Source organism: Myodes glareolus, chromosome 3 (genome assembly GCF_982192425.1).
Source record: "Myodes glareolus chromosome 3, mMyoGla1.1, whole genome shotgun sequence".
NCBI classification, from domain to species: Eukaryota; Metazoa; Chordata; class Mammalia; order Rodentia; family Cricetidae; genus Myodes; species Myodes glareolus.
Genome location: NC_142028.1, coordinates 92,855,495 through 92,870,190, shown reverse-complemented (window position 1 = coordinate 92,870,190; position 14,696 = coordinate 92,855,495). Strand labels below are relative to the sequence as shown.

At 49.2% G+C, this 14,696-nt stretch overlaps 1 protein-coding gene across 1 annotated transcript in view; it reads right to left on the bottom strand.

Annotated features, from left to right (window-relative positions):
• Positions 1 to 9,983, bottom strand: part of Kank4 (KN motif and ankyrin repeat domains 4) — a 72,168-nt gene extending 62,185 nt beyond the window's left edge. The window contains exon 1 of the mRNA XM_048453137.3: positions 9,744 to 9,983. The gene's annotated coding sequence lies outside the window, so the exon portion shown is untranslated. The remainder of the gene's footprint in view (positions 1 to 9,743) is intronic.
• Positions 9,984 to 14,696: the final 4,713 nt, after the last annotated feature.

Sequence of the window (14,696 nt, the reverse complement as noted above, 5' to 3'; positions counted from 1 at the left end):
ACTGGGCACATTTCTGATGCCCAGGCAGTGGTCTGTCCAGACAGTGTCCACATAGTGGGCTGTCCTGAGTCAGGGCAAGTTGGGGACTCTCAGAAATCTTAAGAAACGAGGCTCTGGAGGCCTAGAACAACTCTGGAAGCAATACTCTTGCCTTGCCTTTAACACTCTAGTGGAGGGCCAGCTACTCCTCCCCTGGAGCCACTTGCTGACCTAGGCAGGAGATAGTCATTCTGGTCCCAGGGAACCACAGAGAAAGCCGCCCTGCCTGTGTTCTCCCAAGTCCCCACGTCTCTAACCACTCGTTCCTGTGGATTCCTACCCTAGGATGGACATGAAGGGACCCCAGTCACTGGCCAAGCCAGGAAGAAGCAGCAGAGTGGTGTGCCAGAGATTCCAGAGCCTTGGTGGATAACCTGAGAGAAAGGTGGCTAGCCTGCCTCACCCGGACTTCATCTGGGCAGCTAGGAGGAGAAGGAAGAGGAGGAAGAGGAAAAGGAGGAGGGAGAGGAGAGGAGGAGAAAGAGGAAGAAGAGGAAGAGGAGAGGAGGAGGAAGAGGAAGAGGAGGAGGAGGATCTATCATCTTAGCCTCTCCTTCCAGTTTTCCTGTTCCTTACTGACCCACCAGAAGGAGCACCTATAGGATTCTCTAAGGGCATCACTGTGGTTGTCACAAGGTGGCTCATATGCCTGACATTTCCTTCCCACAGTTATGACATTGGAAGACTGCAATCAGGGCTAGCTCTGGTGAGGCCTGTTTCCAGTGCACAGGCTGTCAACTTCTTGCTGTATCCTCATAAATAAGAAATTTAATAAGAAATTCAAGAAATCAGAATGCTCTTTAAGGCTCCCTTGATAAGAAGCCGTCCCCTTCACAAGGGCTCTACCCTCCTACTCCATCTGCCTTCCAGAAACCTGGACCCTAACGCCAACGCACTGGCAGGGAGGATCTCAGAATGAACTAGGGAGACACAAACATCCATATGGCTGTATGAGACCATACTGAGAGCCGTGGGTAGGCCACAGTAGGCTCAGCTCAGCAAATCCTCAAAGAAAACAGCAAGGTGTGATTTCAAACCAACCTGACCAACAAGAAAATGGAGTTTAAGACAATTTTATAATCAGGATTTAAGAAAATTAGAAAAGAACCCTACAAGAAGAGGTCACATCTCTTACACGGGTAAAATACCTTTTAAAAGCCTAGAAGAAAAACGGTAGTGGTAGAGCCCGCCTTTAATCCCAGCACTCAGGAGGCAGATACAGGCGGATCTCTGTGAGTTTGAGGCCAGCCTGGTCTACAAGAGCTAGTTCCAGGACAGCCATGACTGTTACACAGGGAAACCCTGTCTTGAAAAACAAAAGAAAAACAAACAAAAAACCTAGAAGAGCTTGGCACGATGGTGCATACCTTTAATCCCTGCATTTGGGAGGCAGAGAACAGTCCATCTTTGTGAGTTTGAGGCCAGTGTGGTCTTCACAGCAAGTTTCCGATCAGTGAGGGCTACATAGTGAGACTTTACCTCAAACAAACAAACAAACATGTAACCTAATAGAATAAGGAACTCACTAACAATCTCAATGATTTGAAAAAGGTAAGGGAATAGCCAATTTTAAAGGCTACATATGGACCTAGCATCTTGGGTATCCCGTAAAATTTATGGTAGGACCCTCTCTAATAGGAAGTGCTCTGGCCTTCCGCCCTTTGGGAATCACGCTGCGGTGGGACAGCGGACTGCCTTGGAGCAATAGTTCTCTGAAGAAGGCACAGTAGTCCAAAAGAATGGCCCCAATGCGGGGAATGTCAGGCCTCAGCTCTGGTCATTGGCAGAGCTCCCGGGCAGGAGCCTTTTGGTGCCGCTAGACATCATCCATGAGCCCGTTTAACACAGGACTCCATTTAGTGACTGGAAATGCTGAGGGGCAGGGGTAAAGATGAGGGAGAAGGTTAGGCCAGAGATGGCTAGCCTTGGGCCAGGGTAAAAGGGACACAATCATGTCTCTGCAGAAAAATATATTCCTTGAATGTCGCCTATCCAAAATATCATTCCACTCTACAGTATGGAAGACACGTGGTCACCCTGGCAGGTAGGGCAAGGAGTCGGGACAAGAGGCTTGGTGCTGTCGTCTAGTTTAGCCACACAGTCCCTATGCAACCCATGCCTGTACCTGCCCTTGCTGGTCCTCAACATCCTCAGGTGATGAAGAGGTAGCCTAGGCAACCAGAGCGGTTCCTTCCACCTTCAACAATATGCATTTGTTGGCGTGCTGTGAGCCCAGATTGTGGATGGCAGTACCACTGGACAAAAGAGGCAAGGCTGTGCTGAGGGAGGAAGAAAGAGGGCACAAAAAGAGGGGGAAAATGAGCCCCGGGTGATAGAGCTCCAACCAGGTGTCTGACTCAGGGAAGGGAGGGTGCGGACGTGTCTCAAGAATGAGTTCCATAAAAAGGAAGGAAGGTCACCAGCCATTGACGTGTATCTACTGGGAAGATGTTTTAGTGAGATGCTCAAGGTGAGGCTGAGCACTGGGATGGGGCGGGGAGACAGTAACCATAGTAATACCAGCCAGGTTCTTCCCAGAGGCTACAGGAGCTGGTGTGATGTGTGAGGCCTGCTGCATAGGCAAGGTCTGAGGGACACCCAGAAGCCCTTGTAACAGCCTGAGTGGCTAGGGAGGAGGCAAACCGCCAGTCTAAAATGAGAGTGGAGGAGCTGGAAATGTTTTCTCTGTCCCTTCTGATTCCCCTGGACCAGTTTCTCTCCTGCCCACCAGTCCCCGCAGCCTCTTATAATCATTTGGATGCTTAATATTAATTATAATTGTTTGGCCTATGGCTCAGGCTTCTTACCAGCTCATATAAATTAAGCATTTCTAATAATCTGTGCCTCACCACGTGCCCTGTGACTTACTGGTGATGCTCTGGCATTTTACTCCTGCTGGTGTCTCCCTGACCCCACCTCCTTTCTTCCTGTATCTGTTTGGATTTCCCGCCTAGCTATATTTTGCCCTACTGTAGGCCAAAGCAACTTCTTTATTAATCAGTCATAATAAAGCATATTCACAGCATACGGAGGGGCATCCCATATCAGAGTGGAGGCACATAAATGAAAGACCTAATAAATGGAGGGCAAATGTGGATGTGAGGGAGGAAGTATTACTATTTCCATCTCTCAGATGGTCACAGTCAGATGACAAAGGCGGAATTAAAACCCAGTTCTGCCCAACTCCAGGGCACTGGTAATTTTTACCTTGTCCTTGTTCCCACAGTTTCTGTGCCCTTGCTTTGGTTAAGGGTGAGGAAGGGAAGGGAAGGCATCTAAAAGCAGAGAATAGACTAAGAAGATTGGCCGTGGGCAGAGAGAATGGATAGTAAGCACTTTCCTACTGAGACAAGATGGCGGCAGAGTTTTTCAAGGGTATTTCCCTCTGATTGCCCAAAGAAATTGTTTTTAAAAGCACAGGGTTCCAAAATTAGACAATTCTCGGCTGAACTTCTGGGTCCCTTTACTTCTGGGTTGTTAAAGCAAACATTTAATTTCTTGAGCCCTCATTTGGCTCAGCATGTGAACAGTTCTACCTTGTTAGTTAGTTAGTAAAGATCAATGACTTTAAGGTCTTGCTACAATGTATCTGAAACATATTAAACATTCCATAGAAGGGCGTATTAAGTGGATAGGGTGCTGCATGCCTCTAGCCCAGCACTCAGGAGGCTGAAACTGGATATTTGATGCCTGCCTGGGTTCTATAGTGAGACCCAGTCTCCAAATAAATAAATAAAAACTAGCAAAAAATCCAACCACTTCTCTAATGCTGCTGTAGTGATTCTCCCCGCTTCTGGTCCCTCACAATCAACATCTGGCCGGTCTCCTACCTCTCCATGCTGCCCCCATCTTTCGTCTTTCCCTCTGCTCCAAACCACTTCCAAGAGGCTTCTTCCTTTGCAACTCTTCCTGAGGCGGGAGAGTACTTTTGATCAAGCCAGTTGTTAGTTCCTTTGCACAAAACCATTAAGACTGAGGCAGACAGCCATCCACTGGCTGATTGTTTCAATGGGCTGGTTTGCCTGAGATCAGCAAAGGCATCCCAGCAGGGCCTGGTGGGTTTGTGGGCTGCCAGGAAGGACCTAACAAGTTTCCCACGTGTGCTTTCTAAGTTAACCCCGGGATGTGCATCAAAGCCTTCTACCCAAGCCACAAACCGAGCCTTTGAGAAGTTGCCAACTATTAAGTGAAATTTACTACCACTCAGGAATGCCTCCCGCTAACTAGAGAGAGATAGTCGAGTCAGTGAAAGGTCAGGGTAGGAAGCTGAGTTTGAAGTGTACTGACTTCCTGTCAAGACTCCTGACTGCTCCTCCCCGTGGGCCCTTTCTCAGGATGCTTTCAAATGCATAAAAGAAAACACATAACTTGACTACAAAGAGAACCAATATAAGTAAAATATAATCATTACAATTTGAAAAACCAAGTGTGTGATGCAGCAATATGTGCTTTACTTTATTAACACATTAAATTACACGTTTTAGAAGCGGGTGTAGTGACTACTGGCATCTCAAACACAGTTGACATAAATAATATTTCAAGGTATCCATAGCAACTAAAATGCATTATGAAGCAATCTATTATTTTATAGTGATATGATTACTCTACACAAACAGGGGTTTAGTGCCAACATTGATAACTGAAAACTAAATGTTGGGTAACCAGTAAAGTCATTCCCTCTTTTCTCCTCCACACTCCCACAGGTGGGTCACGACTTCTAATATTTATTTATTAAAAGATCATATGAAAGAAATATGAAAACAATGTGTCAAAAATTCAAACACTAGCAAGGTAAAGGTACCTGCTATCAAGTTTGATGACTGAAGTTTAGAACCTAGGACCAACATGGTAGGAGAAGAGAGCATGACATGGTACTGGATACACACACACACACACACACACACACACACACACACACACACACGCGCGCGCGCACGCGCGCGCGCGCGCGCGCGCGCATGCTCACTGAATAAATCAAGCAAAACTCAAACAATAAAATCAATTAAAATTAAAAATTAATTAATTAAAACTAAATAAAGTCAACTAAAACTCAAACAATGATAATAAAATTTCATTAACAATGATAAAATGCTCTCCCTCTGAAATGTTCAAATGCTCTCCCTCCACATATACTCACCATCATAACTGGTAAATGTAGACCTGGTTAGCTATCTAATAATCAGCTACCACCCTGCTGGTAGCTGTGTCTAACTTTCCCCCAAGATTAGGAGGCTACCTTCTCCCGGGTGGAAGGGACTTGAGGCAAGGAACAGACAATGAGAGAAGCATTTGGAACCGAGAGCCCCTGCCAGTGTCCTGTGAGAACAGGGCGGGCTTTCACTCAGAGCTGTTGCTGCCGTGCCGCCGTGGAAGGGAAGCAGCACCAAGGTCCACTCTTCATCTTTAAGGAACAAATTCTCCCCATGCCACATCTCTCTGACCCCTTGTCACTTGACGTCAGAGCCCCAGCCCAGAAACACATACCAAAGGAAACTCAGCAGACATGAAGATACACACACATGCATGCATGCACACACACACTTGCACACACACACAAACGTGTACACTCACATGTTCACACACATACATATATTAATATTCAAAATACACTCACACATACTCCCATCCATATATAATTGGTAGCTAACAAGTTTTATCTAGTCTAGGAAAAAACTGAGGAGGGGGCCTGAGACTTGGAATTGTTGTTCTCCCCACATTGCCTATGACCCCAGAAAGCTCCTTGTAGGTTAGGAGCAGGCAAGCCCGTGGGGTGGGTGCTCTTGGGGAAAGATTTAGGGGGCACTTCTTCCTTGAAGTGGGAATACGTTTCTTCAGGATCAATGAGGTACAGCTGTCTGGGTATCACATGATTACCTACTTGAAATCATAGGGCCCCATCGCCTCTACTGGGAAATGTGATAGGTGTATTTTTTAGAAGAGGACCCCTCTTCCTTTTCATCTGTAGACACCAGGAGCCATTGCCAGCAAGGCCTAGCAGAAGCCTGTGAGTCTAACCTTCATCCGGGAGATTTGCATTCTGAGGCACAGAGAAGTGGGTTTTAGCTGTAAATCACACAGCAAGTCTAGGCTCCCATTCCAGATCCCTTGGCCTTCAAGCCTCCTCCCATGCACTCTGCCGAAAGAAGAGCACAAAGGGGTTCTCTCCCTGAGCTCCAGGGCCAGACAGCTTGCCCAACCCCAGTGTCAGCTCCAAGGTCCTTAGCACAGTGGTCGACCTTTCTGCCCATTGTTTCCGCATCTGTGCACTGGAGATTTTGAGGGTGCAGCCCAAGCATGGCTGTGAGGACTGGACACACATTTGCACTATTCCTGTATCTTGTTGTTCCTGTTTCACATCCAGAACAGAGTAGATCTGCGACAACTGTGTCGATCAGCATAGTCTCCCAAATACGGGGGAGGGGGGGGGAGGAAATGACCATCATCAAATCCATTCACCACAAAGAGGGTCCACGCCCCCTCAAGACAACTGGAACACGCATAAGGTCAGTTTTTCTAGGTCTTATTCTTCCATTTCCATGCAGGGCCGAGAATGAACTACTAAGCTAGCCAGTCCTGAGATCTGGGTTTTACAAATTAGCATAATTTTGTATCCAGCAGTCCTAACTGTCCATCCCCTACCTCCTTAGGAACAAAGCAGTGAAGTTACCTCTTCCTCTTGGCTACAGACCTGAACCATGTGCCCTGACACAAACTCTTAAGCAATTGGAACCAGTCCAGTACATGTCTGGTACATGACAGAAGCATGCTGCAGTTTTGTTGACTGAATTAAGATGCACACAGGAATGGGAACACCTGAAGCAGGTGTTTTGCTGCAAAATGCATGGGGTGGCAGGCCAGACCCCAGTGGCGGCAAGCAAGCACTCCATCACCTTTTTAGCCGGCTCTGTGGGAAGAGGCATTTGATAAGGCCAGTAGCTGAGCCTCAGCCTGGCATATCAGACCCAATCCAGGGCTCAGAAGATACCTGAAGTACTTCTGCTCCTCCTCCGACTGATCAGATGCAATAACAAATGCTGTAGGCCAGGGAGGTAAACAGGACAAGGAAATGGCTCATCTGTCTTCTTAATTGTCAACTCTGCTTCTAATAGGATTTTTCTCCCTGTTCTACCTTAGGCCGATGCTAAACTGAGACAAGCCAAGATATCCATCTTGTAGTCGTGAATAGTGAGTGGCCTTCACAAAATGCCAGGCATAAAATGAGGCTGCTGTGTGGCTCGGAGAGGCTGAGCACCAGTACCAGAAGGAGCCTGAGCCCTTAGCTCAGTAGCTTGGAATCTTTGCTCCTACCTCGCTGTGGGAGCTCGGCAGTTACTGCACTCTCTGACCTCTGTTTTCTGGGAAATTACACCCCGAAGTGTGGGAAATGGGGAGGGGGAGAACCATGCGAGAACCGTATGCATGACATTATAAAGTTATATGCACGGGAGAAGAGCATCCATAATTTCCACCATAGTCTCAAAGATATATGCATGTTACCCCTCCCCATTAAAAAGCTAAGAAATACCAGATGATTTCCATCCAAAGATAATCTGCTGAGCACTTCCAATGAGTGCTTACAATGCTCTGCACCAGGCACTGGAGACTCAAACACGACAGCAGAGTCCTGCTTATGGGGTACTCAATGCCACTGATGCTCAGGGCTACAGGAACGTGTCCCGCTGGACATGTTTCCCATTGGAAGCCAAGAAAAGGCAGCATTTAACTCTATGTTAAGCTTCCATGGAGACGTTTAAGCTTAACGTTTAAGTTGCTGGCAGCACAGGCAGTCGCTGGTGAGTAAGTGGAGAGTATTTTAGATAGGCCGCTGGGGGCAAAGGCAATGTGTGGTCTAAGAGCTGCCTCGGTTGTAATTTGGAGAGGAACACGGCAGCCGCAGAAGGCCGTGGGAGGGCTAGAAGGCAGAAATGAGGCTAGAGGGGCTGGCAGGGGCCAGTTCAGGTAATGCCATGAGAGCACCCCCATCCCCTCACCCCCTCCCCCTCCACCTGCACACGGGTCTGATTGCACAGGACTGGATGAGCCACCACTTCCAGCATGTATTTCCCTGAGTGCTGAGCAAAGGCTTTCACCAGCTGTGAGTTGAACGCGACAGCAGGAAACAGGACGGAAAGAACCATTGCTCTGGACACCATGGGTTTTAACTGAGGTGTAGGGAGAAAGCTCCTGTCAAACTGTTTTTCCCTGTAAACTTGACCTAACCAGTGGATCCCGATAGTCTGATGTCATGGCCGAGAAAGGCAGACACTGATTAAGCCAGGCAGTAAAACGCAGGGTTAAGGGGTATGTGCCCGGGGTCCTTGGTCCTCACCCAGCAAACAAAGGCTTTCCGTTCCCGCACAGGACTCTCTCTGCTGCTAGGCAGGGCCTGCTCACAGGCGGCTTCTGTCTCAAAGTCCTTCCACCCTCTAACCAGTTTAGCCTTCAGTCTTCAGGCTGACATTCAACCCATCGCCAGTTCTCAGGGCTCCCAAGTTTAGAATCGAAGAACCCAGCCATGCAGAATTCTACACCCGAGTGATGTGGCTCGCCTCCGCCTTGGTCACTGGACTGCAAGCTCCTTGACACCAGTGTATAGTTCTGTTTACCTTGGTATCGGAAAACCTTGCCTGCCGCCTGGTTCTGAACTTCGGTGCTTTGGATTGGGACCTTGCATCATTCCCATAATTGTTTCTGGGACACATTATGGCGTCTTCAGGTAGGAGGCTGGGCTTGAAAGGCAATGTCAGAGTGAACTCGACTTCTGCTTCCGTGGGGAGCTAGCCACATGCTTTTCTGTGCCTTGCCCTGAGAGGCTAAGGAACTCTATTTGGTTTACTCAGGCAGGTCCTTCGGGATTGCACTCCTGGCTGCAGGGGATCCTGCCATGGCCCTCTTTGGTGTGTAGGACTTTGCACAAGCCTCAGAGGTCATCCTTGAAATGGAATAGCCTCTGTCTCCAGGAAAATGCTCATCCTCGTCCTGCAAGCCTGCTTCCCAGGGTACTTGGGAAGCAGTAGACTGTGGATTTCTGCAGCCCAGGCGAGTGCACAGGGCGAGAGTAGGTTCTGGCCAGGTGTAGAACACATGGACTTTCCAGCTCCTGTCTGTAATTGGCCAGTCTGCAGCGACAGAGCATTAGGGTCAAAGATTTGACCTTAAAGGCAATGGGAAGGGGAAGGGAGCTAATCAAGGGGCGTGCGGGTTTGGAGAACTATCTTCAGTCCTGCACCTAAGCACAGGGATCCAGGGCGGCCCTCCTCCATCTGGCCAAGGTCGCATCCCAACACAGCTCTAGAAACTTCAGCCAGCAGCAGAGTGGTGAGGGCTGGGAACCAGGCGCGGTGTTTTGCAAGAGGAAAGAGACTCAGGGATTTGCAGGTAGTCCCGGAACCCAGCGGGGAGGCGCCCCCAAGTCCTGCAAGCTGCATCCAGAACCGCAGCGTCCCTCTGAGGACAGCTGCGAGGGTCTGCACCACCTGAGTCTCAAGGACGACGCGGTTCCCCTTCCACCATCCCCTCAGTCCCTAGAGCAGAAAAGCAAGAGCGGCTACCCTCCTGCGCTGTCGCCGACCCTTTGGATGCCCGTCTCAGGCTGCCGCAGCCTCTGCGGGGAAGCGGCGCTAGCAGGGGTCGCGGAGGGCGACGGGCGCAGCCTGGGTCGTGCGGGGCGGGTGCCTGGGGCCAGAGAGCGCCAGACCGCTTACCTTGGCGTGTCGCTGGGTTCTGGTAGGAAGTGACAACCGTGCGGCAGCAGCGCGGGCGCCCACCCGGCTTCGGGGTGCACGCAGCTACGGCTGCACGGTCTTCTGTGGCACGATCCTCCCTCCTCTGCACCGTCCGCGTCCTGGCACGCACCGCGCGCCGCCGCACCCTGGCGCGCACACCCTCCGGTCGCCCTGTGGCCGGCGGGTTGGGCCTGGAGCCGGGGCGCACTCGCCGAGGGCACACCCACCGCGCAGGCTGCGGGACTGGGAGCGCGGGAACCGGATCCCCGTTGCCGCCACCCGAATCCCCGCCTTCCTGACGCGGCGCGGGTTTTGGTGTGTAGGAAGGGGCAGAATTGCGACACCGAGGGGAGGGTCTTAGCCTTGAACAGAGTTAAGGAGAAAAAAACTTTTTGAAAAGAAACCAGAAAAGTCCTAGCTTGTATAAGGCGCTTTTCTGATTTCCCCAGGACCCCGTGCGGTTCTTTAAGTTCGTCTAGACTCTAGAGTCTAGAGGCTTCTGTCCCCACAATGATAGAGAATCAGTATCAGACAGGGTAATAATTGCCCAAGTCAGGCCCGACATCTGAGCTCCTGTGAGCAGTGTGGGAGTGTAAGGGTTGTCCATGATGGGACTTAGATGGCCCCTAGGCCGTTTCTTTTCAATTTCCTTCCAAATAAATGCCGCAGCCCCACTAAAAATTCTCAGTCTCTCTTCGACAACTTTGCGTCATTTCAAAGTCACTAACCTTAAGTGGACAGAAATCTAACGGCCACTTCAGGCACCAATCCAGAAAGAGAAGCGGGGTAACTTCTCCTACCCCTTACAGAGCGGTCCAACAGAAGAGCGGGAAGATGGCAGCCCACAGGTCTCCAGAGCCCAGCTTTGACCCACCTGGCTCACCTTCCTAGTACCCACGCCCGGGGAAACAGTCTAAGGAGTTTTATTTTTGACATTGTGACCCAGATGGGATAGATAATTTGAATCAAGGGACATTTAATTTCCGTTTTGACAGAAACATTATTAAGATGACTTCATTTCCACGAAGCTTTCAGGATAGCAGTAATAATTGGGAATGGAAACTTGTTCTTAGAGCTGGGATCCAATAAGGAGTCCCGGGGCGGGGCTGTAGCTCAAGGGAGAACAGCCGCAGACACAGAAGGCCCGATTGGTTTTTTGTCATCCTGTGAAAGGTCAGAGCATCTCGTTTTCCCAGAGAAGGCAGAAACCCAGGTACTTAACTCCGGTCTCTCAGTTTTTTGACCACTCCTTTGTAAAATGCTAAGCCTGGGGCTGAAGAGATAGCCTAGCAGCTAGAAGCAGGTGCTTCTCTTGCAGAGGACCCAAGTTGGTTTCCAGCATTGGCACAATAGCTCACAACTGGTAACTTTAGCTTCAGGGTACCCTACCCCTCTTCTGGCCTCCTGGGTACAGCAGGCTTGTGTGCACATGGAACACATAGCTCGATGTAGGTAAAATATTTATACATATAAAAATAAAAATAAATAAATATTATTTTAAAATACAAAGCCTCATCCCTATAACCAGGACTTTAAGCTCCTAAATTTGTGCTTCACAAGGTGTGGTGTGGCCTCTCAACATCTTTGTGACATAGATCCAGTGTAGACCACTTTTTCCTTTTGGAGGAGTGGGGGTGAGGGTAGAGACAGGGTTTCTCTGTGGAGCCCTGACTATCCTGGAACTCACTCTGTAGACCAGGCTGGCCTCAAACTCACAGAGATCCACCTGCCTCTCCTAGTGAGGGAACACTCTCTGCCTCGGATGCGGTCCACACTAGCTCAAGGTGACACAGGCTACTTGGTTGAGCTGGAACAGAACACCAGGCACTCCAAGTCTCGGTCTTGGAACCCTTCTGCACTCCCAGATACCTCGAAGAATTTGTTCCTTGATTTCTGGGCATTGTGAGCCTAATTAGGCATGGGACTGGCACTGGGGTGTGGAGCCACGGCACCTTTCCGGAGAAGATGGAGGATAGTGCCAGACTGCCCTCCTCGAAAGCAGTTCAGCCCGATGACTCAGAGGCGGAGCTGTGTCTCTAGGGTAGAGCTGAGTCAGAGGACTCACAGTCTAAACTGGAACAGCCAGGACTTCTGAGACCCAGACCAAGGCACCAAAAAAAGGGGGAAGTGCACTAAGTAAACATAGCCACTCTGGACCCCCCTAAGCCCCCTCGCTGTGCCAAGCAGGAGCCACAGGCACAGAAAAGAAGCCTGAGCTAGGACCTTCGCTATTTCCTGTCATGGCAGGGAAGCAATTAAGTCAGACTAGAAAATGGACACTTGCAGGGTCCTGGGAGGAAGGGACCCCTCCCAGGCAGCAGATCTTCTAGAATTTCAGGTTTGGACACCTTCACTGCAAACCAACGGGGCCTCTCAGACAGTGAGTATTCCTGCTGAAAGCTGATTTAGGATGACTGGGCACAGCTCTCCGCTGCAGCCTGAGCGTTGCTGCAATCAGGACCCAGTGCAGACAGAAGTGTGTGTGTGTGTGTGTGTGTGTGTGTGTGTGTGTGTGTGTGTATGGGGGGCGGGGGGAATGGCATGGCTCACTTCCCTGATTCCCTCTTTGCTGGAGAGTGGAGTGCAGAAGATTAGTGTGTATTCACGTCTGTCCTGGGCCAGACACTGTGATGGATACATTGTTTTCATTCCCTGTCTCACTGGGATCCTCACCACGCCTATGACACGGCTGTCACTCTCTTGCTGAAGGCAATGAGGCAGAAGCAGGAAGGCGGGTTCCAACTTCGGTGTCAGTGACTAGAAGATGCAACATTCAGGTCTTGCTCCAGGAGCAGAATGCACAGCTGCAAGCAGCATGGGTTAGCAGACATCATCCACATGCGGTAACTCCTATGGTCACGGGAGTGTTGGCAACAATTATAGAACAGCTCTCAGAAGGGGGTTCTGCACATGCAGACTGTCAAGTTCCCATTCTTCTCTCTGATCCTGTCCTGCACATAGATTCAAACTCTGAGATAATGAATAATGAATCATTGATCTTAGAGGAAGTGCAAAGACAGACTCCTGTGAGCCCCTGGTCACATTTTCATCAACCCACCAATCTATGCAATAATCTCCCCTTATCCACAAGAGATACATTCCGAGACCCTCTTGTGGATGCCTTGGATAGTACAGAATCCTATGGATATTACATTTTTTCTATTTCTACATATCTCCAGTCAAGTTTAATTTATACGCCAGACACAAAATGAACATTAATAATAAAGTAGAATAGCCATAAGAGCAATGAATATTGCGTGAATTCAGTCTCTCCCCCTCTCAAAACATCTTCGTGGACCATACTCACCCTATACAAATGATGTGAGTGACGTGTATGATGTAAGTGTTGTGAAGTGTGTCCTCTCACATGAACACCGCAGTACCAAGAGACCTGCTCTGGTGACCACAGCGGCTACTAAGGACTGGGTAATGGTGGCAGCATGGGTGTGCTGGACACTGGGACCATTCTCATGTAAAGTAAGATTGCAGTCAGCACACTGAGTCCTCGTGCAATCCGGAATGATACTCCATTTAAAACTGATACATGGCTCGTTTCTGGTACCTCCTAGGTAATATTTTGAGGCTGTGGTTGATGCAGGGTAAAAGAAACTTCAGAGATCAAAGTCAAGGAGGAATACCGCATCTTGTTTTACATGACTTTCCGTCTGAAGATCCCCATTTCAGTGTTCATTGTTGACTCATTTGCACGGCACTTGAGGCTGTCAAGCACTAGAATTCACGCCAAGCACAGCTCATCTCATACATGCTTTCTTCATACATGTCACAGCCTTCCTTCCTGAGCTTAGCAGCACTAGACAGCGCTTGAACACTAAGGCTGGGACTGTTTTAAACAGCAACAACAAAACCCCAGGGTTTGCAAACCTGGACTGTAGCTAAGTCAGGAGCGGAGTATGAGAGACAGAGGGGGAGAGAGGCAGAGTGCTGACCGATTTAACTCAGCTGGGAGCAAGTATGCCTAAGAGCTCACATCCCACCCCTCCTTCACACGCACAAGGGACTGAGAAAGCACTCTGGGTCAGGAATGAACCTACACAGGGAAAATTTAACATGCTGGAGAGAAAGTCTGCAGATGAAGAATACACACTGTAGGTTTCATGTGCACACACACGCTTTACAATTTACAAGCCATCATCAAGCATAAAGTGCAGTCGACATAGCCAATGAGACCTCTCCCAGGAAACTGCTGGCGCTGTTTGCCGAGTTCTTATACCAGAGCCATTGTCCCCAGCACACAACTGACGAAGTATGAGTCTAGCATGATTATTGGCTGACGCTTTTGTTTATGTTATGGGATATTATGAAGCTAAAACAGCAAAGATGCAGGCTGAGAACTTGGCTCATGTTTTTTTTTTCTTTTTTTGGTGGCATAGATGATTTCTCTGAGTCAGAAGCCCATCGCGCACATCCCAAAGTGTTGGTGCTGGTTGTAATGTAACGGTGTCAACCGTGATGCGTTTCGAAGTTCCATCTGCCTTATTAAACCTCCTCCTTTACATCCCTAGGTCTGGAACGTTGTTGAAGTTTTCTGTCAACATAAAATTTCCCTTCGGATAAATATACAGGAGCAAGAGCCATGTCACATGACCTAGCCCTTTAACTTTAGAAGAAATTTTCAAACTGCTTCCCACAGCAGCGGTGCCATCTTCCTCCATCACTCCCAAAGCACAAGTGACCAGTCTTCTTTTACCCTTACCAGCCCCTGAAGTCGTATTTCCCTACTGGCTAATGACCTTGAGCCTCTCCAGACCTGTGCTCCTTGGCCATCAGCACTATCTTTTTGCTTGTTTTGAAACTTTGCCTTACTGGTCCCAGGCTGGCCTCCTAGCTGAAGATAACCTTGAAATTTCTGGTTCCCCTGCATTCACCTCGTGGGTGCTGGGATTGACAGGCAGGAACCCACGCTCGGGACAC